Genomic DNA, 24,714 nt, shown 5'->3' on the forward strand with positions numbered 1-24,714 from the left:
TGATTATTCTATCAATAAAACCGGCCAGGATCTTGCTCTCAGCAGCATCCTGCCCTGTGCAGCCTGCTCCACGACTCCCGTGTCTTTATCAGTGTGGTGATGCCCGACACAACACCTCTGGGTGGATTTTTATCTCCTTGTTATTTGTCTAGTTATACGTGAGTGACCTTGAGCGAGTTACTTGGCCTCTCTGCCGTAATTCCTCATTTGGGAAATGGGATGATGATGGTACCTGCCTCACAGGACTATTGGGAAACAAGTCTCAAAGCAAATGACCCATTATTGCCGCCATCATCATCATCATCATCATCATCATCATCGTTGTCATCATCATCTTGAGTTTTCCCAATTTCTAAAGTGGGCTGTTAATTGCATGTTCTCCTGCAGCAACGGGGTTCCCTTGTGCCCCCCAGGGGCAGCTCTGGGCACTGCATTCTCTCAAACTCAACTCAGTTTCAACTCTAAGGTTGAAAATGACATACAGGCCCTCAAAAATTTAATTCAATCTGGCTTAAGCCAAAAGAGAATAGATCTGCTGAAGCATCCAATGCTGTGCCCTCCCCTGCGGTCATCATGTGTCTGGTCCTTCTTGAAGATTCAATCTGCACTGACAGTGTCATTTCTTCAGATAGTCCTTTTGGAGTTCCCTATTTATTGAACACTAAGTACTTATTCTATGCCAGTCTCTATTCTAAGCACTATAGAGCTGCTGTGACCTGCACAGATGAAAATCTCTTGCCTTGTAGAGCTGATATCCTACTGGGAGAAATGGAGAAGTAACAAAATAATATTCTATGGAGTATATCAGGTGGTTTCAAGTGCGAGGAAATAAAATAAATTAGGAAAGAGTGGAAAGGTATGTGAGTGTGTGGTTTGAACAAAGGGACCAGAGCAGGCCTCAGTGAGGGGGAAACCTGTGAGTCAAGACTTGAAGGAGGCTCAGGAGGGACCTTGGAAATATCAGGGGAAGAACATTCCAGGCAGAGGGAATGGTAAGTGCAAAGGCCCTGGGGCAGGACTATGACCTCTTTGAGGTGGGAGTTGTTTGATCCTGGCTGCATTCCCAGGAACTGGAGTGGCACTTGGCGCATAATAGTGTACAATAAATATGGCATGAATGGGTGAAAAACCCAGATACTGGGTTTAGGAAAAACCTGCTCAGGGCTCAAATGATTCCCATGGTTGTTACCCCCTCTACCTGTTGGTTTTATTCTCAGAAAATGTTTCTCCTCTGGTCCAAGATAGTAACTCAGCTTCAAATTTCACTTGAGGAGTAAGAATTTCTCAGTATTGTCAGAAAAAGCCCCTACACAGCTCATTGACTGATTGGTCCATCCTCCATCAGTCCCTGAAACCAGCAGATGCAATGCAAGAGTGGCTGAGGATCAGGTCACATGCTACCCTCTCCCCACAGTGACATGGAGAAGAACCCCAAGGGAAGTCAAAAGGGGGGCAAGGGTGCTGGGCCAAGAGCCCAAGTTTTATAGAATAATCATAACCAACATTCACTGAGTGCTACTGTGCATTGACACCAGGGGAAGGGACAGTTCATGCTCACAAGAGCCCCATGAATTTGTGAGCCCATTTTACTTATATAGAAATTGAAGCCAAGAGGAAACCGAGGCCTGACATTTCGCGGCTACTAAGTGGCAGAGCTGGGAACTCCTTTCAGAAAGACCCAGAACCTCAACCCTGAAATCCCTTCGCGGTCTGGTGGTCACCCGGCTCCAAGTCAGAGATGAGCTGGCTGGATCAGTCACGGAGCTGACGGCGGCGGAAGACTTACATGGCAGCAAAGTGAGAACACAAAGGAGCTACCTCTGAGCAAAGGGAATGGCTGGGGTGGGGAGGGGGTGGAGGAGCGCCCATGGTCTATGGTGGAGGACTATGGTGCTTTGGTGGCGGGTGTGGTGTGGTGACATACATCTGAGGAAGTGTGAATCTATTCTCCTAAATCATCTATAGTGTTGTAAACCAAGGTTACCGCAATAAAAAGAAAAGCCCTCTTCCTCCTCACCCTCCTCCTCCCAACACCCATTTCCCCACCCTCCCTTCTCCCATCCTTCCCCTCCACCTTATCCCCCCACCCCCATACACCTTATTCTCTCCCAGCTTCGACCCAATTTTTCCTCTCTCCACCCCTCGCTCCATGGGTGCTAGGACTGGCCATCCAGTGTGGCAGGATCAGGCTCACAGGAAGCACCTTCCCCTCTGCTGGGGAGGGGGCGTTCTTGAGGGAGGGGTACACAAGCTGCCTGGGGCTACCAGCCTCCTCCAGGCACTATACCTGCCCTCAGCACTGCTGCTACCCAGAGGCGGCAGCCCTGCTGGCCACAACCACAGAGGGCCCTGTGGTCTGCCCCACCACCGTGCACCTCCCTCGACTCCATGAATACACCCCCACTCCTCACAGCCTCAGCCCAGCGACCCCCACCCAGCCCAATCGGACATACCCTCAAGACTCAAAATATCAGGGAAGTTTACACGGATTAGCTTCCGAGGATGGCCAGAACAAAGTCCCACATGCCAGCAGTTAAACAACAGAAATTTATTATCATAGCCTGGAGGCCTCGAGTCTAAACTCAAAGTGTCAGCAGGGCTGCAGGCGAGCTGGAGGCTTTCAGGGAGAACCCTGCCTTTCGCCTTCTCCAGCTTCTGGAGACAATCACAGTCCCTGGCTTTCCTGGTTTCTGGCCCTATCACATCAATGTCTTGCCCCCACCTGAAAGCCCCTCCCTTTTTTTCTTATTAAGGTACCCTAACACCATCATCACTGTAGGGTAACCAAGACCAAGTAGATGTTCAAGGATGTAGCTTCAAAAATCATTAGAAATCCATTAGAGGGCTACTGTAGTGACCAGCCAGGTTGGTATCAGGGACAAGAGTGGAAAGGCAATTAAGTATAAATCGTTCCACCCAGAGTGTGTCTCCTTTTATTTTGAACTGGCAGCTGCTCAACATTTGTGGACAAAGAAAGTAAGAATGAAGTGAGGGTCTTTAAAGCTGCTCCATCTCTGTAGGAAAGTGACTCTCTCTTGCACTGGCGCTCTCTTAGTTGCCCTACTTCGGGGAGACAGCCAAATTCCCCATTGTTTCCTTCGTCCTATGCCTGTGAACCATAGACAAACCTATTAATCTTAATAGTACAAAGATGCACATAACACCTCCCCTGGATCCCTGATGTCACAAGTTTTACACCAGCTCCTACTCATGAGTTAAATATTAAGCTTCAGTGGAGTATAAGCAAACACCTGATAGGATTGAAAATCTGGATCCTTCTTCAATCGCAAGCCATGTCCACTGGCTCTGGCTCTGATGCACTTAAAAAATTTTAGGTGTGATTAACAGTTGCACCTGCTTCATTCTTTAGACTCAAACTACCTTTTCACCTTGGAGGAACTTACTCGTTCTCACATCTGCACAACCTTCCATTCAAGTTCACATAGTCCTACCTTGGATGTAGTCCTTGTGAATTCAACAGTAGCCCCTCATAAGATATGCCCACATCTCAATCCCTACCCTGTGACTTCTTTAGAAAAAGGGTTTTTGCAGATGTAATTAAATTAAGGCTTTTGAGATGTGATAATCCTGGATTATCTGGTTAGGTGCCAAATCCAATAACAAGTCCCAAGGGGCCTTCTGAAGACTTTGGAGTTGACAGGTTGAGCTACCCAATGGCACAGACTGTGGATCTGGACTGGAGCCCCAGCTGCCTTAGCTATGTGACCTCTAACTGTGAACTTCACACTTGCAGTAAAGTAAGGATAATCATGCCGAAAGGGATTTATATACACAACAGTTTCTCAGAGGTGCAGCTTATCAAGGTGAGGAAAGGTCCCAGGCGGAATTCTGCAAGATGACCCGAGAGAGAGAGGAAAAGAACATCAAGGCTGGCAGTCAGCAGGAGGGCTGGATCCTCTCCAGCTGGAGAGAGAGTGAGCCTGGGTGCGTGCTACAACCAAATGATGCCTGAAGCTGCTGGAACTATACCTGTCTGAGCAAGAACCACCAGTACCTGGTCAGCAGCAGCCTGGGAGCAGATGGCCAGTGGTACCAAGTGCACTCCAATCACCAGGGGTGAGCTCCAGCCAGGCTTGTGGTCACAAGGCCATACCCACCCTGACATGAGGGTGGTTCTGCTCTGGTCTTGCCCTTGATCCACAGATCCTAGGGGAAGGACCCCCTCTACACTTCCCCTGCCCTCCTGAGGCCACCCCCTCCATTAAGGCCCTACTCCCTCCCAGCCTACCACACCCCACCCAGACTCCTCCCAGCTGCGGAAAGTGCTTGGGCCCTCAGGCCATGCCCCTCAGATGCCTATTGGGCCAGGTTCCCCACCCGGACCACACTTGTCTGGACTCTTTACTTGGGCCACACTTACTTCTTGAGTGTTACCTCAGACCAAGCTCCGGCCCCTGCCCTTTAGTATCCCAGAGGCCTGATCTCTCTGCTAGGACAAAGGGGTGGGGCACCAAGCCTGCCATTGTGCTCTTATTGGGACTCATGGGGTTTCTCCTTCTGTAACCCGACTGGTGCTACCAGAGGGTGTCAATTCCTATCAGGTTGCAGCCACAGCTGCAGGACATGGATGGGTCCTGGAGCCAGTGGACCCAAGGGGTGATTCAGCCACCTGTGAGGGGCAGAGTGTTCTTCTCCAGTCACTACAGTGATAGCCCAGAGCAACCAAGGACCCTCCTCCCTGGACCCTCTCTCCTTGCTCTGCCTTCCAATATAGGGGTGAGTATTGCCTAAACTACAGCCAGTCACTTTTTCCCGCAACACCAACCAGAATTCCCCCACCCCACCTTCCTCCTCCCCTATGAGCCCCAGAGACACCCCAACCCTCACACTCTTGGCCATTCTAGCAAGGGGAACACAGACATAAATGCCCTGCCAAAGGTTTCAGCCAGCTGTCTGCAGTTTCCTCAGAAGCCCATGAGGACTATACCTGATTGGAATATCTTTGGTTTCATCATTGTATTTTGACTTTGCCTCTATATTAGACTAGGTGTTCAATTAATATCTGTTCAATGAATGGCTGAATAAGTGAACTAATGCTTTAGTAAGTAAAGCAATCCACTGCTTATCAAGTTTGTCTTTGGGCTAATGTGCTAAGTCTCCTGCATTAGTCTTTAGTGCCATACCAGTATAAGCATCCTGTGGTAAAAGTTTTTTCTTGGTCCATTCAAGACTGAAACAAGGAGGGAAATGTCTTGCAGACTACACCTCACTGTCAGAAATCCAGTTGCCTCTCCGTGGTGTTTAATTTTTTTTAAAGATTTATTCATTTTTATACAAGAATCAGGGTACAGGCCAGATGCGTGGGAGGGTGAGAGGATTAACCAGAGACAGAGCAGGGAGCAGAACAGGCAGACTGACGAAATACACTGTTGAGGGGAGAAGCGGGTGAGACAGGAGAGGTCTGCCACATCTTGTGGGATTCTCGCCAGCCAGGATCGAACCCGCGCTGCAGAGGCTGCGGACAACCCCACAGTGCGGTGCTCAACCGCCTGCGCCACCAGGGAGGCCCTCTCTGTGGTGTTTAGATGTAGACTCGCCTCTCATCACAGCATTAAATCCTGGTGTGGCTGGCCCCACCACCTGGCTTAGACACAAGAATTATACTCCTTCTGTGTCAGTTTTTTTTACATATTTTTTGGCATTTTCTTGATACTTTTGGCACCAAGTCTTTCCATTCATTATAAAAATATTGTACGTCACGTTTGCCGAACGGAATCTGAAACAAAGCACACGAAACCATATCGCACAACTACCTATAGAGGAATGTCTACTGTCTACTCACTGGGTGATGACAGAAGCTGCCGCTTCTGAGGGCTGGATTCTACTTCCCATCACGAAGGTTTGTTGTATGTGACATTCATTTTGCTTCTGGGAAACTCCTTTTCCCCCAGTTTCTCATAACTCACTCGAACTCCTCAGAGTTTGATTCACCTCCATAGGACAGAGTCACTTCTTTGGCTGCCTCCAAGAGGCACCCAAGCGAAATGGTGGGCCCATGGGTAAGCCCCAGTCAGACTTGGAGGTGGGTCAAGCTTATTCCCAAGAGTGCTTTGATTTTCTGTCTCTAACTACCGTCACATGTGGGTTTCTCCCTTCGCTCCCATTTGAACCCATTCCGGTCTCCCAGGAGAAGTGGATGTGAGAGGCCGAGGGCTGGGTTACAAGTCCCAAAGTCCCAGCATTTTCATTCTATGGGGCCTACACCTTAAGGGGGAGAGGGGCCAGGGAAGCAAACATTGTTTAAAAATGAACAATGATGTAAAAAATACATTTAAAAATTATAAAAAAAAAAAGAAAATGATGTCACACTTGTTGGGCATTTAATACTGCAGCCTCAGAGTAAGGTGCTGAGGGGGTTGAGGGGGGAGACACTTCACCCTTCATCACACACTCCCCCTTCTCTGTGGCTAAGCTGAGTAACCAACAAAGTGTGGGCAAGAACTGAAGGGCCCCAGGGCTGCTGCTCTTCCCAGGGGTCAAGCCTGTGTGTTCCCAGGGAGACTGAGCAAGGCAGGCCATGTTGAGATACAGTTACAGCATATTCATAATCTTGGAAACGATTTGCTTTCTAGGGTCTTCCCATAATTAGAGTCACTGTGCTTGAGCTCTGTCATTCGGGAGATAATGGCAATATTTAACAACTGATGTAAACAGGCCCTGGTCAGTCAGAATGACCACTGTTGGAGCAGACCCCAGAGGGCCACTTGTATGAGATGTTTCATTTGCAGGATCATGATGAAGACGGGGAAATCCATGTGGATTCTTGGAAGGAGCTGTTGACCCACAAGAAGGCCACCTTTCCATATTCAAACAACCAGCACTGCTGTGCCAGCGTGAACGACTGAAAAGCAGAGGCTCTCAACAACTCCAATGCCTCATCCTACCTGCCTTCTTAGCACCGACTATGCCTTTCTTTACCACATCCATATTCCTATTTCCTGATCTTTCAGCCAATGGCTGTACCATCTCCTCTGTCAGTAGCCTCGCTGTGAGAAAGGTGTGTCCTAATTTGTGGTGAGCAAGCATGGCCTAGGCCAGTAACCCCCAAACCTGGCTGCTGAACAGGACCACCAAGGAGCATGTAAAATCCAAAAGCTGGGTCATGTGCATTTTTAAACATGGTAGATGGTCCTCATGCACAACCAGGCCCACCTCCTAAATCTGGCATCAGCAGAAAGCTCTGGGGCAATGTGGGGGCAAATACTCATGAGTTCCTGAAAGGTAAATGGGTGCTAAGAGTCACTCACAATGGCTTTTTCCTCCTGATGAACGAAATCAACAAGACCAGCAACAGCACTGCGATCGACAGGATTCCTGTGATTGATGCAGCAGCCAGGATGATGTTCTTCTGGAGGAAGCTCAGGAGCTCAGCGCATGGCACCTCCTGGTTTGAGACCGCTATATGAGAAGACACGCAGCAGAGTAAACATAGAGATGACTCCACAGAGATCCGCAGGGACAACCTATTTGTTCTGCAGCAGAAATTAAAACCTCAGCATCTTAAACAGTAAGTCCAGATGTCCTATTGGGGGAGGAACTGGTTTTGTTTAGGAAAATATAAGCTGTATGTTGGTGGAGGTGAGATGGTAAAGATATGAACTGGCAAATGGTAAAGCCACCAAAGAGCCATAATTTGTTTCAACAAGTCATAATTTATAGGAGGCAAGGAGGGGAGTTCAGATGGAGGAAGGGGCTGGGGCACTATGAGAGGTGGAAAGTCCCACTGCCGTTGCTTTGAAGAACAACAGAGAGTCCAATATTTGATCTGAGCTGCTTCCCTTCCTCCTTTCCCACTCCCAACTTCAGGAAATCCTCATGTAAGATAAACATGGTGCCAGAGATGACCCCAAGTTCTTGCACCCCTCAAGTATTTGCAGAAATCTTGAGGGTAAGATTTGGAATGCTACCAAATGCGGGCTTGGGAATACAGACAATCTTAGCTCTCAAAACAAGGAGACCCCAGATATCATCAGAGACTTCTAGAACTTCAGACAGCCCATCTGTTTCAAAAATGAAAAAGAAATCAGGGAACTAGGGTATACAGGTACAATCACAAGAGTTGGGTGGTGTTGTGTGGAGAGTTGCTGGGGGGAGCCAGTGATGCAGGCAGGAGAATGCTGGCTAAGGACTCTCTCAGGTTATGGGCCATGTCAGCTTCCTGCCTCCATCTGTGCTGTATCCAGAAGCAGCAGCATCAAGCACTGAAAGGTCTCTGCTGGAATAATCCAACACTTAACTTCTCAGAGTAAGGAAGTAACAAACAGGTGTAACTGGCAGCAGATGGCTACACGGCAGGTGTGTACTGGGCTTAGTACCAGCATGGAGCCATATGAACAGTGTCTCCCCACTCTGAACAGGCCTGGCCTATCGGGACCAGGTGAACATTTGGACCATAATCCTCTTGCTGGTCAGAGAGCCTCAGTGCACAGTAGCAACAGGGGCCCAGAAGATGCCCATGTTCTGAATAATCCTGGCTGCTGGCTGTGCAGGAAGAACACAAAACTAGCATGTGCTTGAAAGGATGGTCAAATTCCTGGCATTAGTTTAATTCATCATTTTAAGCACAAATCATATGTTTTTGTGGGCAAACGAAAGGTGTGCTGACATGTATTCTGTTAAAATACAATGAAAGGAGAACAGATGCATCCTGAAGTCATCTGTATTCAGGTATCTTATCTGACTCAAGCTACATAGATTATTACCTCGTCTATGTGCTTTTCCATGTGCTCCTTGAGCTATAGTAGTTAACAACTCACTTACATCCCTGCCCAACAGAGAGGGATCTGTATCCTGCTTCTCCTCTGAAACGTTACCTATAAAAGACAAAACATGTTCATCTAGAAACAATCACTGGCCTATGATTAGTTCTGTTTTTATGATGAAAGTAACTTCCTCTAAGTCAAAGTGAGAGGCTGGGGGGCCGGGTCGGGGGTTGGAGAAGAGTACACCTAGACATCAATCAGTGTAATATTTTTGTCAATTTTTTTTAAAGATTTATTTATTTATTTATTTATACAAGCACTGGGTACAGTCAGAAGCACAGGAGGGTGACAGAATTCACCAGAGCCAGAGCAGGGAACAGAACAGGCAGACTGATGAAATACACTGCTGAGGGGAGCAGTGGGCACAACAGGAGAGGCCTGTCGCACCATGTGGGACCCTCGCCTGCAGCAGGGGATCAAACTGGTGCTGCAGAGGCTGCAGGCAGCTTCACAGCCCAGCGCTCAACTGCTGGGCCACCAGGGGAGGCCTTGTCAATTTTTTTAATCCAGCAAATTCCTAGGTAGGTAACACACGCAGAGACTGAGACCATCATTCTCATGCTCAAGTGTGCATCAGAATCACTGGGAGGGCTTGCTAAAATACAGGTTGCTGGGCCATACCCCTGAGTCTCTGATTCAGACCCAGGTCTGGGTCTGAGAACACGCATTTCTCACACGGAGCCTGAGTGACATTAACGCTGAGGTCAGGACCCAGCAATTAGAGGACCCTTGTGAGAACCTTTTAGCTGGCAGATAAGCCTCTTGGGCATGGTCTCTTAGTCCACAATAGAAATGACTTATCCCAACCAGGGCAGACCCGGCGTGCAGGGGCGCGCGTCCCCAGCATCGCTATTTTGGAGCAGGGACCTTTCTTTGGTGGAGACTGTTTGAAACCAGCAGAAGGCTCCCGGTGGAGCCAGAGGTGAGCTGGGAGGCTCGCCCAGGCCAGGCCCCTTCTGGCCTGCAGTCTGAGCCCAGAGGGGAGCGGCACCCACTGCTGGGGCAGACCAGGCACACAGGGGAGTGCGTTCCCACATTGGCATTTTGGTGCAGGGACCTTTCTTTGGTGGAGACTGTTTGAAACCAGCAAAGGCTCCTGGAGGAGCCAGAGGTGAGCTGGGAGGCTCGCCCAGGCCAGGCCCCTTCTGGCCTGCAGTCTGAGCCCAGAGGGGAGTGAGAACCCATCACCAGGGCAGACCCAGCGCACAGGGGAGCACATCCCAGGCATCACCATTTTGGAGCAGGGACCTTTCTTTGGTGGAGACTGTTTGAAACCAGCAGAAGGCTCCCGGAGGAGCCAGAGGTGAGCTGGGAGGCTCGCCCAGGCCAGGCCCCTTCTGGCCTGCAGTCTGAGCCCAGAGGGGAGCGGCACCCACTGCTGGGGCAGACCAGGTGCACAGGGGAGTGCGTTCCCGCATTGGCATTTTGGAGCAGGGACCTTTCTTTGGTGGAGACTGCTTGAAGCTGGCAGAGGGATACCAGAGGAGCCAGAGGTGAGCTGGGAAGTTTGCTCACGCCAGGCCCCTTCTGGCCTGCAGTCGGAACCCAAAGGGGAGCAGCACCCACCGCTGGGGCAAACCTGGCACGCAGGGGAGTGCATTCCCGCATCGGCATTTTGGAGCAGGGATCTTTCTTTGGTGGAGATTGTTTGAAACCAGCAGAAGGCTCCAGGAGGAGCCAGAGGTGAGCTGGGAGGCTCGCCCAGGCCAGGCCTCTTCTGGCCTGCAGTCCGAGCCCAGGGGGAGCAGCACCCACCGCCGGGGCAGACCGAGCTCGCAGGGGAGCGCATCCCCCGCATCGGCATTTTAGAACAGGGACCTTTCTTCAGTAAAGACTGCTTGAAACCGGCAGAAGGCGCCCAGAGGAGCCAGAGGTGAGCTGGGAAGTTCGCCCAAGATGCTGGCCAGTATCAGCAACACAGTGTCACAAGGAATACGGCAAATTAGAAAACAGGCAGTAGGGAGTAGAAAAACCACATGCAACCCAGCAACTTCCTCAGGAAAAAAGCACACCACAAAAAGAAAACCACCTACAAGATTGCAACGACAGTAACTTGAAAGAACTTCTGAGCCTTCCAGAAAGAGAATTTAAAATTGCCATGATTAAAAAACTGACAGAAGTCATAAAGGAAAACAATGATAAGGGAAAAATAATTAACGATGAGAAGAATGAAATTGAGTCCCTAAAGAGGGAAGTAAAAGAAATGCAGGAGATCAAAGAATTAATGGAGGTGCTAAAGAACTCTGGGAAAAGCAATGAAAGCAGAATAGATGAAATGGAAGAATGAATAAGTACTCTTGAAGATACAGAAATAAAAAGAACTAAAACAGAAAAGGAAAGAGAAGTACAAAGGAAAAAGACTGAAGGAAGACTTCAGGAACTATCTGACTCCATGAGGAAAGGAAACATAAGAGTTATAGGAATCCCAGAAGGAGAGGAGAGAGATACAGGAACAGAGAAAATATTCAAGGAAATAATTGAAGAAAACTTCCCAAACGTGAAGAAGGAGCTGAAAATTGATATACAAGAAGCAAGAAGAACACCAAACTTCCATGACGAAAGGAAAAATACAGCAAGACATAATAGTAAAGCTCCGAAGAATCCAAGACAAGAAAAAAATAATGAAGCTGACAAGAGGGAAGAAACAGATAACATACAAAGGAAAACCAATCAGGCTGACATTGGACTTCTCTGAAGAAACACTACGGTCAAGAAGAGAGTGGAGGGACATAGTCAACTGACTCCAAGAAAACAGATGCCAACCAAGAATACTCTATCCCGCAAAGCTCTCCTTCCTCTATGAAGAAAGAATAAGGACCTTCCCAGACAAACAGAAACTCTGGAATTTCATTATGACTAAAGCCCCACTCCAAAAAATACTACAAGGAGTCCTAAAGCCAGAACCTCAGAGGGACGAATAACAACAAAAGAAGGCCAAAAAAAAAAGTTATTAAAAGAATAAATAAATAAAATCAAAGGAAAGACAAACACAATGGCAAATACAGATGCTAACATATCAATACTAACTCTAACTGTAAATGGACTAAACTCTTCAATAAAAAGACAGAGTCACAGGCTAGATTAAGAAACAAAACCCAACCTTTTGCTGTCTCCAGCAAACCCAACCTTTAGCTACAAAAGATAAAAGTAGACTCAAAGTTAAAGGATGGAAAACAATCCTACAAGCAAGTGGACCAAAAAAGAAGGCAGGAACAGCTATACTCATATCAGATAAAATAGATTTCAAACTCAAAAAGATAAAAAGAGACCCCAACGGTCATTATGTTATGATCAAGGGGACAATACTTCAAGAAGAAATAACACTCATTAACATATACTCACCAAACGAAGGAGCACCAAAATATATCAAACAACTATTGTCATCTCTGAAAACAGACATCAGAGATAACACATACATAGTGGGAGACTTCAACACACCACTATCAACAATGGATAGATCAATGAGACAAAAAATAAGTAAAGACATTAAAGCTCTAAATAAGGATCTAGAGCTCTTGGGCTTAACAGACGTCTATAGAACACTAAACCCCAAAAAATCTGATTACACATTTTTCTCAGCGCACACGGATCATTCTCCAGGATCGATCACATACTGGGGCACAAGATAAACATCAACAGATACACCAAGATTGAAATCATACCAACCATCTTTTCTGACCATGAAGGCATCAAACTAGAAATAAACCATAAAAAGAAGGCAAGGAACTCTCCTACCTCATGGAGATTGAAACCCACACTACTGGAAGACCACTGGACTAACGAGGAGATGAAAGAAGAAATTAAAAAATTCTTTGAATTGAATGACAAGGAGGACACCAATTTCCTAAATGTATGGGATGCAGCAAAAGCAGTAATAAGAGGAAAATATATAGCAATAGAGGCTTACATCAAGAAAAAAGAAAGAACTCAAAGAAACAACCTAATCTTGAAGCTCAAAGATCTAGTAAAAGAACAACAAAAAAAAACCCAACACCAGTAGAAGAAAAGAAATAATAAAAACCAAAGCAGAAATAAATGAAATCGAAATTAAAAAAACATTCCAAAAGATCAATGAAACCAAGAGCTGGTTCTTCAAAAAAAATCAATAAAATAGACAAACCCCTAGCCAGGCTCACAAAGGAAAAAAGGGAGAAAGCACAAATAAACAGGATCATAAATGAAAGAGGAGAAATCCCAACGGACACAGCAGAAATCAAAAGAATAATCAGTAACTACTATGAACAGTTATATGGAAACAAGTTCAACAATCTAGAGGAGATGGACAAATTCCTACAACTCTACAATCACCCAAAGCTAGATAAAGAAGAAATAGAACACCTAAACAGACCAATTACAACTAGCGAAATTGAAATGGTAATCAAAAACCTTCCCAAAAACAAAAGCCCAGGACCTGATGGATTTACAAATGAATTCTACCAAACGTTCAGAAATGAATTAGTGCCTATCCTTCACAAACTCTTCCAAAAAATTGAGAAGGAAGGGATAATACCAAACACGTTCTATGAAGCCAACATTATACTAATACCAAAACCGAACAAGGACAACACAAAAAAAGAAAACTACGGGCCAATCTCCCTAATGAACACTGATGCAAAAATCCTCAATAAAATTTTAGCTATCAGAATCCAACAATGTATCCATAAGATAATTCACCACGACCAAGTAGGATTCATTCCAGGGACACAAGGATGGTTCAACATCCGAAAATCAATCAACGTTACCCAACACATCACCAAAAGAAATATAAAAACCATCTCATCATATCAATAGATGCTGAGAAAGCTTTCAACAAAGTGCAACACCCATTCATGATAAAAGCCCTTGAAATTCTTGGGATAAAAGGAACATACCTCAACATCATAAAGGCCATATATGATAAGCCAACAGCCAGTATTATTCTCAATGGTGAAAAGCTGAAAGCATTTCCATTAAGATCTGGAACAAGACAAGAATGTCCACTCTTTCACCACTGCTTTTCAATATAATGCTGGAAATCCTAGCCAGAGCAATAAGACAACAGAAAGACATACAAGGAATTCAAATAGGAAAAGAAGAAGTCAAACTGTCACTATTTGCAGATGATATGATAATATACATAGAGAACCCCAAAAACTCCACAGAAAAACTAATTAAACTCACCAATCAGTTCAGTAAAGTGGCAGGATACAAAATCAACACACAAAAGTCAGTAGCCTTCCTATACACAAACAATAAATCTGAAGAAGAAATTAAAAAACCCATCCCTTTTATTATCGAAACAAAAAAAATCAAATACTTGGGAATAAATCTAACAAAAGAGGTAAAGGACCTATACAAAGAAAACTATAAAACACTGTTAAAAGAAATAGAAGAAGACACAAAGAAATGGAAAGACATCCCCTGCTCATGGATTGGAAGAATAAACATTATTAAAATGGTCATCCTACCAAAAGCAATATACAGATTCAATGCTATTCCAATCAAAATTTCAATGTCATTCTTCAAAGAAATAGAACAATTATTGATGAAATTCATATGGAATCACCAAAAACCCCCGAATAGCCAAAGCTCTCCTGAAAAAAAAAAAAAGAAGGGAATGGAGGCATCACACTCCCAGACTTCAAACTATATACAAAGCCATAATCATCAAAACTGCATGGTATTGGAACAAGAACAGACACACACACCAATGGAATTGAATAGAAAATCCAGAAATAAACCCACAGATTTATGGTCAACTAATCTTTGACAAAGGAGCAAAGACCATGCATTGGAGCAAAGAAAGTTTGTTCAATAAATGGTGCTGGGAAAACTGGGTCGCTACATGCAAAAGAATGAAGCTTGACTACTACCTCACACCATACACAAAAACCAACTCAAAATGGATTAAAAAACTAGACATAAGACCTGAAACCATAAAATATATAGAAGGAAATACAGGCGAAACACTACGTGATATGTACATCAAAGACATCTTTACAGACACATCACCCAAAGCAGTGATAGTGAAGGCAAAGATCAACAGCTGGGACTACATCAAATTAAAGAGCTTCTGCACAGCAAAAGAGACAATAACAAAAACAAAGAGAAACCCCATTGACTGGGAGAACATTTTTGCACACAACACTAACGATAAAGGACTGATCACAAAAATCTGCCAAGAGCTGATGAGACTCAACAACAAAGAAAATAATCCTGTCCAAAAATGTGCAGAAGAGCTAAAAAGAAACTTCTCTGAAGAGGAAATGCAAATGGCCAACAGGCATATGAAAAAATGTTCAGCATCACTTGTAATCAGGGAAATGCAAATCAAGACTACCATGAGATACCATCTTACACCAGTGAGAATGGCACATATTAAAAAAACTAGCAACAACAAATGTTGGCGAGGTTGTGGAGAAAAAGGAACTCTCCTGCACTGCTGGTGGGAGTGCAAACTGGTCCAACCACTGTGGAGAGCTGTGTGGAGATTTCTGGACCTACTAAACATAGAGCTTCCATATGATCGAGCAGTTCCACTCCTAGGTATTTACCCAAAGGACACAGAAACATCAATTCCAAAGAACATCTGCACCCCTATGTTCATAGCAGCACTGTTTACAATAGCTAAGCTTTGGAAACAACCCAAATGCCCAAAAATAGATGATTGGATCAAGAAGATGTGGTACATATACACCATGGAATATTACTCAGCATTCAAAAAAGATAAACACATGCAATTTGCAGCAACATGGATGGCGCTGGAAGGGATCATGCTCAGCAAAATAAGCCAGAAAGAAAAAGAAAAATACCGGATGGTCTCACTCATAGCAGGAATCTAGAAAACTTAAATAAGGGACCAGGAAAATGAATAACTATAAGAAAGTGAAAATCAAAATCAACAAAAACTATGAACTAGAGACACTTTATGAGGGGTGGGGGCGCAGGGAGGGGAGGGATTGGGGTCAAAATAAGGGGGTTGCAATTGTATGGGGAATATAAAAATAAAATTTATAAAAATTAAAAAAAAAAAGAAATGACGTCTCACAGATGGCATGAGGCTCATGAAAATAATTTATAAACCACAAAATACTAAATAACTACAATGAGCTATTTATTTATTGGTAGAGAAACTGCATAATGGTTTGGTACAAGCCAGTGGTTGAACATCATAAATACTTGCATCCTAACTCTGTCATTGGCTCTCTTTGACTCATTTGCATAGAAACCTTTCAATGGTCTGATTGAGTTTAGTTGGAGAAACTTGAGAAGCCAGGAGAGCTGTTTCCCCAATACAGGAACAGCCCTGGAAAGGGACTGAGAGATGTTCTGAGAAGTTCTAGGGAGCAACGTAGAACCAATGAGTAGGAGTTCTGCAAAGATTTGTTTGACTGTTTAGCAGTTAGAAAGCAGGGCAATCAAAACGGGAATAGGGAGAATAAGAAGTGTTGAATTCTGCTGCCCTAGAAGATTTCAAATCAAGCCAGAAACCCCAGGCCCAGAGAGAAGCCTCTGAGAGCCAAGGGGGTAGTTTTAAGGTGAGCTTAGTAAATGTTCCTTGGCCTAGTTCATAAAGAGGTATGAATAAGACAATGTGGTTAAGAGTATCATGAGGTCTTAATTATTCTTAGGGGGAAAAAATTGTTCCATATTCAATCTGGCTTTGAAAAGAAAGAAAATTCCCAACTTATGACTCATAATTATTTGACTTTGGAAATGCCAACTTGTCAAATGAGAGTGGAGAAATTTATAAACATAAACAGATAACTCTGGATAACACAGATATTCCCCTAAGTGATTGTGCTTGCTCATTCTTTTATGGAGTTGTGGGGGGGAAAAAATTGTCACTTGAACACAAATTTTTGCTTTTATGGTCTCTATACCTTTAAAAAAAACAACAAAGAGTATTAAGAGCCACTGTCTATACTTATCAATAGTTTCCATTTACCTAAGGATCTCCGGATAGTTTGAAGGATGTCTTTTGCATGTGGCAGTTTGTCATTCTGATCAATTGTTGTATAGTTTTCTGTAGAGAAAAAATAAGCACAATAACCAATTTTTGTCAAATATCACCAATTTCCAAATTTCATGCAACTTTACAAAATCATTATCTATGAAAGAAACAGCAGCCCAACACAAGAGCAAATCCCTCTAGGCACCAATGATGCTGACTGAACCCCAGTGTCAATGAGTCACATTCTGCCATGAGTAAGGGCCTCCCTGGTGGTGCAGGGATTAAAGTATCAGCACTATCAAGTTATTACCAGCCACTGCGGTATGAATTCGACCTCCAACCAGGAAACTGATTGACACAGCACAGCAGACTCTCCTGTCTTACCACTGCTCCCCTCAGCAGTGTATTTCAGGAGATCTGCCTGTTCTGTTCCCTGCTCTGTCTCTGGTGAATCCTCTCATCCCCCACACCTCTGGCCTACACCCCAGTTCTTGTATGCATAAATAAATATAAATATTTTTTTAAAAAGAATACAGGCACTGACTCAGTGATATCTGCTCTCCTATATTCACTGCAGCACTATTTACAAAAGCCACGTTACAGGGCCTCCCCGGTGGCGCAGCGGTTGAGTGCTGGGTTGCGAAGCTGCCTGGGGCCTCTGCGACGCCAGTTCGATCCCCAGCTGTTCCCCGGCCACCAGAGGAGGGTCCCACATGGCGCGCAGACCTCTCCTGCCCTCTGCTGCTCCCCTCAGCAGTGTACTTCGGTCCTTCTGCCTGCTCTGCTCCCCGCTCTGGCTCTGGTGAATTCTCTCACCCTCCCGCACTTCTGATTGTACCCAGTGCTTGTATAAACAAACAAACAAATAAATAAATAAAAACATGCCTCTATAAAAAAAAAAAAAGCCACGTTACAGAAATAACCTAAGAGTACACAGACAGATGAGTGGACAAACATGTGGTATAGATATATAAGGGAATACTACTCAGCTAGTAAAAAAATGAAATAAAATAAACCCTGCCACTTGTGACATGGATAGGACTGGACAGGGTTATGCCAAGCAAAATAAGTCATAAGGAGAAAGACAAACACCAGATGATTTCACCCATATGTGGAATATAAAGAAACAAAGCAAAGAAACAGACAAAAACCAAACAGAAACAAACCCTGGAAATCTGACTGTTGATCTGAGGCTTCCAGAGTGGGAAGGCAGGCTTGGAGAGCAAGGGGGAGGGCACCCAATGGGCTGTGGTGGAGTACTGTGCTCTGGTGGTGGGGTGGTGTCATGACATACACTTGAAGAGGTGTGAGCCTGCACCCCTAAAATAGACGTTGTTATAAACTATTATAACATTATCATGATAAAAATAACTTAATTTTTTAAAAAGGAAGTCCAGTTTGTACTTAAAAAGTGGTCAAGAACTGAGTCAAAATCCTATAAGGGGAAAAATCAATAAAGGGAAGAGTCTTAGAGAAAGTGATGGCATTTTGGTAACATGCACAAATTCTAGAGACTCTATCAGCACAATTTGAGACATGTCATGAAAAAACCTAAGGGGATGCCACACACTTTTCCCAGAGGACCCAAACCCGTGGGGCACCAGAGACTCTGGGCCCCACTAGTATTCTAAGAGGGGATAGGAAGTGCTGGCAGTCAGTGTCTGTATTTGAAAGTCATGTCACATAGTGGCTACTTGAAAGGAAAACACTTCCCTCATTGCTCACCTGTGGCACAGGTAGGACCTACTTCCCAGAAAACAGAAAGGCTGGAGGCTTGGCCTTGGGGACACTGGGCATCTGATTCGGTTAGATACAGTCATAACAAATGGGAATGATTGCTATGTGATATTTACAAACCTCTTTCTACCTAATCACTTGTGTCTAACTTGAGCCTCTACAGACATCCTAAGTTCAAACTCTGACTTAGCCCTGACTCCTGCTAGCTACTTGACCCGTGGCAAGGTACTTACCTTCAGTGCCCACATATGTAAGCAGGGGCATAATAACAATGCTACATGCACAGGACACTAATTCCTCAGCCCCAGGAAGAGAGTCTACGGAGTACATCAGGTATATTATCATCTGTCTTACAGTCACTTTAGTGCATGTAGTAAAAGGATGATCACCAGTAAATTTAAAGGGAGAAACAGACAGCCCTAAATATAATAAGGCCTAAATACAAGTCCTAAACATAATAATATATTTATTATACAATATATTTATATATTATATAATAATATAATAATATATTTATATATAATATAGTCAAGGATCACCCCAAAATAGAGGAACAGCCACACTTGGAGGTTATAGAGACAATTTCAGACAAACCTTTCTTTCATATCTCAATTGGTCTTTGCTCTACATAAGAATGTTAAAATGATAGCATAGTACATATTTAGTGATAGGTAGGCCTACAGGAATATGTGCACTTGAGCCTTTAAAGACATACTCACTTTTTCTCGTGTCTGTCTTTGCAGTCACTGTACGTGATGTTCGTCTTGATTCATCAGTGGGTGCATCATATGGAACTCTGGAATGCACTTGCTGAAGAATTTCATCTCAAGTGAAGTAAATAAAGGCAAGTTAAGGACTGCCAGGGCAGGACTGACATATTTCTCTCTGTAAGTACCTCAAGCAGACTATAATAAATGCAGTGAATGAATGACACCAACTTAATGGCTATGTAAAATTACATTGTAAAATACCTTATCTTGGGGAAAGAAATTCTGGTTCCCTATGTCTTTTCAGAAAAGACGTCACTTCACTAGATATAGCAGGAAACATGGCTCACTAGACCGAGTGAGCTGGAAACTATGCCCCAAATCTCATATGTACTGTCCTAATTTTCCTTCTTGTTCTTGTCATCATTCTGCTCCATTTTTGAGTTTTTCTCCAGGAAGGCCCATTAAATATGAGGGAAGGGGGTGCCTCCCTGGTGGCACAGGAGATTAAGTCTGCTATGAAGCTGTGGGTAGCCACTGCAGCACAAGTTGGATCCCAGGCCAGGGGGCAGACCCATATGACGCAGCAGACCTCTCCTGTCTCGCCCACTGCTCCCCTCAGCAGTGTACTTCGGTTAATCTGCCTGTTCTGCTCCCCACTCTGTCTCTGGTGAATCCTCTCACCTCCCCACACCTCTGGCCTATCCCCCAGCTCTTGCATACATAAATAAATAAATCTTTTTAAAAAATGAGGGAAGGCTGTGCAGGTAAAAATTATGCTGAATATATTTTTAAGTCATAAATATATTTTTAAGAAATATATTTTTCCTAATTTTTCACAGATATGGGTTTTTTTTAATATATTATTTTCTCCTTCACTTTTAAAGTTTTTAGGCTCTTACTTTTCCCTGGTGACAGTGTTTATTCCTTTTGGTTTACTGTGCAATGCACTGAAAACAATCATCACAAATTCCACTCATTTTGTACATGTTCTGAGTCCTTCTTCAAGGGCTGTTGGTACCTTGGGGGGTAGTCTACACACCCGATGCTGCTATAAGGACACACAAAAATTAACCATCACATTCACTCATTCAAAATTCTGAGTTTTTATCACCAACCCTTCCTTTTAAAAAAAAAAAAAAAGATTTATTTTATTTATACAAGCACTGGGTACAGTCAGAAGCACGGGAGGGTGAGAGAATTCACTAGAACCAGAGCGGGGAACAGAACAGGCAGACAGGCTGAAGACACTGCTGAGGGGAGCAGCAGGGACCCTCTCCAGTGGCCAGGGATCGAACCGGTGCTACAGAGGCTGCAGGCAGCTTCACAGCCCAGCGCTCAACCGCTGCACCACCGGGGAAGCCCACCAACCCTTCCTTAATGAGCATTTTGACCTATAAGTTTCTGAACTGCTGCTCAGAGAGAACCTGGGAAGCTTACAGGTGGTCTCCAATGCCAAGGCCAACACTGGCATGCACTGGGGAGGCCAGCAGGTGATGGCATCCTCCAAAACCCTAAAGCAGACTCCCATGTCCAAATGCACTCACTCCCCTTGCACACAAGCGGAGCTGGATTCAGAGACATGGAGCACCTGCAAGGAGAAGTCTTCTGATTTCCAGGTGTAAATTCCTGAAACAAGGCTAATGGGACCGCAAGGGCCATCTCACCCTTTCATTCAATCACACAACCTACTCATCAATCAGCCACACAGTGCAGATGTACTGAGGCCTCTTTACTAACACACATGGAAGCAAGGCAGTCCCACAATCCGTGACATGGGACAGCTCCTGGAAAAAAGGTCCACCTTCCATGTAGAGAGATGTCCCTTTTCAAACAAGAGTATCAGGCATTGCCAATCGGGACATTCTCAATCCACCAGCTCCTAACCCAGAGGGAAGCTTCAGGGTTCCCACTCCTGGGAACTCCTTCTCAGAATAAAGGTCCACTCCTAACCACACACAGCCCCCAGAGAGGAGAGATTTCTCTGGAGTCTGGACAACTTCCTGCAGCAGTTGGTTGTGCTTTTAAACATTTTCCCTCAGTCTCAGCTCTGCCAAAGAGAACATCCCTGGGCCTAGCTAGAAGTGGAGTTGCTGGGTCACCTGGTATTTCCATGTTCAAAATTTGGAAGACCCACCCAACCACTTTCCAGAGAGACCACTCTTTTATACTCCTACCAGCAATGCTCAAATATCCTTATGTCCTACATTTTCCTGGTTTTAAGTAGACATTCCAATGGGTGTGAAGTCATACCTCATTGTGGTTTTGATTTGAATTTCCCTAATGACCAGTAATAATGAGAATCATTTTTTTTAAGATTTATTTTATTTTATTTTATTTTATTTATTTATACAAGCACTAGGTACAGTCAGAAGCGCGGAAGGGTGAGAGAATTCACCAGAGCCAGAGCAGGGAGCAGAGCAGGCAGAAGGACCGAAGTACACTGCTGAGGGGAGCAGCGGGCGGCAGGAGAGGTCTGCGCGCCATGTGGGACCCTCCTCTGGTGGCCGGGGAGCAGCCGGGGATCGAACCGGCGCTGCAGAGGCTGCCAGCAGCTTCGAAACCCAGGGCTCAACCGCTGCGCCACCAGGGAGACCCCAAGAATCATTTCTTATTGACCGTTTGTATGTCTTTTTGAAAAGATATCTATTCAAGTCCTTTGCTCATTTTTAAAATGAGATGTTTGATTTTATTGTTGTTGAATTGTAGAATTTCTCTCTATATGAATTAATAAAGATTAATCTCTTATCAAATACATATGATTTGTAAATATTTTCTCCCATTCTGTGTGCTGTTTTTTTCCTGTCTTGATGTATACTTTGGTGCACAAAGGTTTTCAATTTTGATTGAGTCCAATTTATCTCTTTTATCTTTTGCTGCCTATGCTTTTGGCTTAAAAATTTAGATGCTCTACCTAATCCAAGGTTCTGAAGATTTCCCCTCCTCTTCTAAGAGTTTAATAGCCTAAGCTCATTACCCAGGTCTTTGACCCACTTTAAATTTTAATCTTTGATGGGGGCCTCCCTGGTGGTGCAAGGGGTTAAGACACAACCTATGAAGCTATCAGCAGCCACTGCCACACGAGTTGATCCCCCGCCAGGAAGCTGAGCCTCATGGCGCAGCAGACCTCTCCTGTCTCGTCTGCTGCTCCCCTCAGCAGTGGATTTCAGTCAGTCTGCCTGTTCTGCTCCCCGCTCTGTCTCTGGTGAATCCTCTCACCCCTACTCCCAGTGCTTGTATGTACCCCAGTTCTGGTATGCATAAATAAATCTTCAAAAAAATTTTTAATCTTTGGTGAATGTATAAAGGAAGGATTCTACATCATTACCTTGCTTGTGAATATCCAGTTTTTCCAGGACCATTTGTTGAAGAGACTATCCTTTCCCCACAACTGGTGTTGGCACCCTTGTTGAAAATGAACTGACAGTGTGTCTATGCATTTATTTCTGGACTCACTATTCTAGCCTGACACCACATTTTTAATAATTATAGCTTTGTAGTAAGTATTGAAATGAGCAGGTGCAATTCCTCCAACTTTGTTCTTCTTTTTTCAAGATTGTTTTGACTACTTGCAGTGCAGTGAGATTCTATATGAATTTCTGGAAATGTCTTCATTTCCCCCTAGTCCTTGAAGAGCAGCACTGTCAGATATAGAATTCTTGTTTTGACAGCACTTCTCTTTCAGAACTTTAAATATGTCATTTCACTGCTTCTAGTTTCCAGGATTTTTAAGGAGCAATCAGATGTTAATATAGATAGCATCCCTTGTACAGAATGAGTAGCTGTTTTCATTCTGCTTTCAAAATTCTCTCTTTGTCTCTGGGTTCCAACAATTTGCCTACAATGTGTTTAAGGTGGAACTCTTGCGTTTATCATGCCTGGAGTTCATAGAACTTCTTGGATGTGTATAATCATGAGATTTGGGACGTTCTAGCCATTATTTCCTAGAATATTTTCTCTGTGCCTTTATTCCCTTCCTGGGAATATATATGATGGTGCATGTGATGTTCTCTCACAGGCCCTTCATCCTCTGTCCACTGATTTTCTTTCTGCTCCTCAGACTAGGGGATTTCAATTGCCCACCTTCACATTCACTGATCCTTACTTCCAGCTATTCAAAACTGCTGTCCAATTCCTCAAGAGAATTAATTGTTTCTGTTACTATACTTTCCCACTGCAGAATTTCCCTTTGGCTCCTTTATACAATTTCTACCTTTTTACTGATAATCTCCTCTTTTTCATACATTGTTATCCTGATTTTTTTTAGACCACCATTCTCTTTATTCATTGAACACACTAAAGAGAGTTGATTTAGCATCTTTGATGAATAATTATAGTTTCTAGGCTTCCTCAGGGATGGGTTCTGTCCAATGGGTCACACTTGTCTGTTTTTCTGTATATTTTGTAATTTATTGTTGATAACTGGCTATTCTGAGTACTCTATTTTGCTAGCTTTGGGTACTTAACTCTTCCACTCAAGGATTGCTGATTTCTGTTTGTTAATGGTTGGAGTCATTCATTTGTGACTTTTCTAAACTATTTTGGCAAAGTTTGTGTTCCTTCTTCAGTGTGGTATTGAATGTTTCTTATCTCTGTGGTCACTCGGTGATCTGGGAAGGGTTTCCTTAAGTGTCTCCCAAAGGGAGAGAAACAAAAAACACTGGCCCATTAATCCTCTTGCTGGAGTTGCTAAAAAGCCTCCTCAAAAAAAAAAAAAAAAAAAAGCATGGGAGTCAAAACAATGGCTCATCTCAGTGCTGGCCCATCAGTGATCAGAAGCAATAAGCAGTAATCAAAATGCACACCCAAATTCTGGGAGGACACAGTTCCTATGCCCAGGCTGGCACCACGTTGGGAATGTAGCCTGCTGAGCACTTGGCTACCTGCCATGGTCCAGGGGATGAAGAATCATAGGATCATAGGATCATAGGATCATAGGAGGAAACACTGAAGTTCACTAAAATGTACCAGACTCATCAACACGTTCTCCCCTGGATGATGTTCAACTGGATTCCAGAGCTCACAGGTAGTTGCATAGACAGTCCTTCACAGTTGAATGGTAGTATAAGGTAAATGGAATGAATTGTGGCTATTGTACCACGAGCCTCTGTGGCTATCACCTGCGGCCTTGACCCTGTTAATGCAGAAGGCGCTTGGGAGTGTGGGCGCAGGGCACGTGTGTCTGCCTAATTGTGGACACCTGGAGCATGGGTGTGCACGCATGTATAAGGTGCACACCTGAGCCTAGAGGGCAGGGATGTAAGGGCAGTGTCACTCAGAGATAGGACAGCTATAAAAGGTCAAGTGACTACAGAAGAGGCAAGACCACAAGAGAAAGCCAGAGAGAGCCCAGAGAAAAGAAAGCAAAAAAATTCACTAGGAGTTGGGGGGCTTACCAGCCTCCTGGCCCCCAGGGTCCCCTGCCTTGCCAGCCTGCAGGCTTGCCACTACAGATAGCTTTGATAAGGGATATCTCTGGAGCTTACCCAACCATCCTTCACCACATGAGAAGTCTCATCCCACAAAAGAGAATCTGTTCAGGTGTCTTTTTTTT

Source organism: Talpa europaea (genome assembly GCF_964194135.1).
Source record: "Talpa europaea genome assembly, chromosome: 6".
In the NCBI taxonomy this organism is placed as follows: domain Eukaryota; kingdom Metazoa; phylum Chordata; class Mammalia; order Eulipotyphla; family Talpidae; genus Talpa; species Talpa europaea.